The sequence below is a fragment of the Cicer arietinum genome, chromosome 4, assembly GCF_000331145.2.
Source record: "Cicer arietinum cultivar CDC Frontier isolate Library 1 chromosome 4, Cicar.CDCFrontier_v2.0, whole genome shotgun sequence".
NCBI classification, from domain to species: Eukaryota; Viridiplantae; Streptophyta; class Magnoliopsida; order Fabales; family Fabaceae; genus Cicer; species Cicer arietinum.
In genome coordinates this window covers 51,897,519-51,901,913 of record NC_021163.2, presented here as the reverse complement: position 1 = coordinate 51,901,913, position 4,395 = coordinate 51,897,519, and positions in this window count along the sequence as shown.

Below are 4,395 nucleotides of genomic sequence, written 5' to 3'. Positions count from 1 at the left end.
TTTCAGTTGGAAGACGATGAATTTGTTGACATCCAGGCTATGATTGCTTCCAGAGGATGGGAGAAGGTGACCACATTTGTCACCACAGCGAGCAAGTCATTAGCTGTGGAATTCTACTCTAATGCCTCCGATCTAAAGTCTGACCAACCATTCCTATTTGACCAATTTGTGAGTTACGTGAGGGGGAAAAGGGTACCATTCACACCTCAAGTCATCAATGAAATCTTTGGCCTGCCGAACTATAATGATTGCCGCTTTCTAGCTATGGAAACACAACTTATAAGAGCAAGCAGTCAGGAAATCCTACGCATTTTATGCAAACCAGGCACAGATTGGGTACGAAATAGAGATGGCTCAGTTCGGAAATTACGCTCAGTGGACCTCACCCCGATTGCTAAAGCATGGAGTACTTTTGTCCATCATACATTATTGCCATGTTCGAATGTGTCCGATATAACATTTCAAAGAGCATGTCTAATACTTGTTATCTTAAAAGGTGACAGAATTAATGTGGGCATGTTAATAGCCAAGGATATTCGGGGCACAACCATTCTTGATCCCCCGACAGGCTACTTCCATCACGCCTTCCTGATAGGCAAATTATGTGAGTTGGTGCGATTGGTACCAAAACAAGGCGAAGAAATGTTGAAACCAGCGACTCCAATCACTGCAAGATGGATAACAAAACACTCTATGATTCCAGCAGACCATCCTGTTGCCCCACCAGCAGCAATGCCAACAGAGGAAAATACTGAACCACAGGAACCACAGCACCACCCTCCACACTCATCCCAACTCTCTAACGAAGACAGAATCAGTAGATTGGAAACTATGATGGAACAAGTGATGATTGATCAGCGAGATAGACATGCCAGATTAGAACTGGGGATGACCAATCTCTATCTAGCATTAGCCTCCTCTCAACAAACACCGGGAGGCATGTTTTATGCTGATTTATTTACACCTCACCAGTATACCGGCGACCATAGCGGAACAGGAGCAGACGATCTAAACGAGGATCCTTGAATTGCTAAACTAGAGAAGTTTTCTTTCTTTTGTTTTTGAATTTTTTTTCTTTCGTTCTTTTCTCTTTTCTTGTTTTTCTTTGTTTTAGTCTAGTTTATTTGCTTTTCTTTGCGTCTTCTTGTTTTCTTTGTTTGATGATGAAAAGTTGTAATAACTTGCACTTGATCTTAAAATTTCTGTTTGTGATTTTGCAAGTTAAATTTCATTTCTTAGATTATGTTATTTCTCAAGTCGCGACAAGCCTTCCTAATGCGCATTCTTGATTACTAAATGGTTGTAGAAGGCTAATATGCTATCAATTTTTCAAAAATACAATTTTAACTTTTCAGAAGCATGTTGGCTTTACTTTGATTGTTCATACTCTCTCTTATTATCTTAGCTGTGAGCTTTTGAGCCTAAACATTTAAATTATTTGTTGTGTGATTATCCAGACATGTGTTATCCCTCTAGAACTTGCACTAATTCTGACTTGCATCACTTGTAATTTATGCATACATTGAGGCAATTTTATTGGTCGTTTGAGCCTTTCTAACTACCCTATGAAAATTTTACCATTTGCTAGCCCCTTTGAGCCTTGCCCTTTTATTTCGGTTACTAGCCACATTACAAGCAAAACACCTGACTTTAATTAAATCACCTTACTTGGAGTTAGGTAGAAAAAAATTCTTGTCTTGATAAAATTCTAAGTTTGGGGTTGCTCATGGGGTAGCAACTTTCTAAGTTTGAGGTGGTGATTATCACAAAAAGAAAAAAAAATAAATAAAAAGAAAATGAAAGAAGAAAGAAGAAAAAAAAAATTCAATTTGTGTACTCTGAAAAAAATATATATCTTCTTAGTTCTTTTGTCAATGTCTGAGAATCTCCATAATGAAAAAGTGGAAAAAAAAAAAGGTAGAATAAGGTGGAAATGTATGTCTAACTCTAAGTGTTAAAGCCTACTATCCTAAAATGTCCTACCCTTACCTAAGCCACATTACAACCCGAAAGTCCTCCAAAAATGTATGTGTTTACTGCATTGTGATTGCTAACTAGAATTTTTTCAAGCCTATGGTAGCGTGATGCATGTTCTAGGATTTGAGCGATAATTCATAACCCTTTCTAAACACTTGAGAGAAATTTTGGTGAGATTGTGTGAAGAGAGAGTTGAATTTGATGAATGAATGCCAAGGTGTACAAATCTTGTTGTCTGTATTTTTGAAAACAACCATAGAGCATGATGAATGTTTTGCAGTAGCAAGAACTTTGAAATTTGAGTTTGATGTAATTTGAGAAATTGAATTTAAGTGTGCATTTAACAGGACCAAATATGAAATTAATTGTTGCTTGGGGACAAGCAATAGATTAAGTTTGGGGTTGTGATGACTCTTCATCATATGCATATTTTCCCACTATTTTAGTCTTATTTATCCTCAATCATCAGTTAAATTAAGGATTTATTTGATACATTTTGTTGATTTTTGTTCTTTGAGTTAATAAAATGTTTTTTGTTTTTATTTCGTTGATTAAGTAGGAATTTGTCGTAATTTTACATTGCGTTTTGTTTTAGTGCAGTGCTGAATTTTGGTGAAAAATCAACATGACATATGTGGAGTATTTCAGCCATATCTGGAGTTCTAGATGTCCAATTAGTGTCACTCCAAGTGCTAATGAAAGCTAAGATCCATATCTACAACGTTCATGAAGACACCGGGACCAAATTCAGACGCAAAAGATGAGAAAAATGCAAACTACATCAGATGAAATGCGTCTGGAGCGCGTCATGGAGCGCTTGGAGCGCATTTCTCATGATTGGACTCTGCCAACGCACGCCTGGAGCGCATTTTTCCGCGCATGGGGCGCGCGACGCGCACCAGCAACCATAAAAACGCAGATTTTTACTGTTTTAGGGATCTTTTTGACTCTTGGGAGACTTGTGCCCTAGCATAGAAACTCAAAGACGGCCGTTTCTAACGCCATTGAAGCACATTTAACAGGACCAAATATGAAATTAATTGTTGCTTGGGGACAAGCAATAGATTAAGTTTGGGGTTGTGATGACTCTTCATCATATGCATATTTTCCCACTGTTTTAGTCTTATTTATCCTCAATCATCAGTTAAATTAAGGATTTATTTGATACATTTTGTTGATTTTTGTTCTTTGAGTTAATAAAATGTTTTTTGTTTTTATTTCGTTGATTAAGTAGGAATTTGTCGTAATTTTACATTGCGTTTTGTTTTAGTGCAGTGCTGAATTTTGGTGAAAAATCAACATGACATATGTGGAGTATTTCAGCCATATCTGGAGTTCTAGATGTCCAATTAGTGTCATTCCAAGTGCTAATGAAAGCTAAGATCCATATCTACAACTTTCATGAAAAATGCAAAATACATCAGACAACATATGAAATGCGCCTGGAGCGCGTCCTGAGCGCTTGGAGCGCATTTCTCAGCATCAGGCTCTGCCAACGCGCGCTTGGAGCGCGTTTTTCCGCGCCTGGGGCGCGCGACGCGCACCAGAATCATAAAAACGCAGATTTTTACTGTTTTAGGGATCTTTTTAACTCTTGGGAACTTGGGAGACTTGTGCCCTAGCATAGAAACTCAAAGACGGCCGTTTCTAACACGATTGAAGCAGTTTTATCAAGAATCATCCATGAATCATTCTTGTAATTCTTCTTTAATCCTTATCTTTTGTATCTCTGTCATGAGTAACTAAACCCTATTTGTTAGGGATGAGTGTAACCAGATGAAACCCTTATTTTTCTGATTTGATTTCTAGTTATATGAATGAGTTTATTGAATTGTTTTTCTCATCTCTGTGCTTAATGCTTTTTATTGCTTGATCAACATTAAAATGTTCTACGATTTGTATTTTGAAACGGAAGTGGACTTTACGAATGCTTGAGATGAGAAATTCATGAATTTGTAGTCTAGGGATAGATGCAGGTCATGAAACCAATTAAATTAGTTGCAAAGCAATAATTTACAAGAGAATTTCTATACGGTAATGCTTAATTCTAATCTTAAATCCACTAAGGAATTAGGGGTTACTTTGGAATTAAAGGTTCTGTCACTAAGACATTAGGGCAAGAATAATAAAGAGAATTCGGTAATAATTCAATAAAGGAATTCAGTAACTAGGATCAAATTAGACACCAAGGTTGGATTCGAAGTGAAACTCATCCCTGACATTTTTCTCATTATAAAAGATCAATTTTATTATTGTTGTTAATTTCAAACATTATTTCAATCAACTTGGGAACCTTTTTGTTCAATTCTAGTAATCAAATATAATTCAATAGTAAAACGCAATCCTTGAGTTCGACACTCGGTACTACCGTTTTATTATTACTTGCAACGATTCAGTACACTTGCTGAAACGATATCA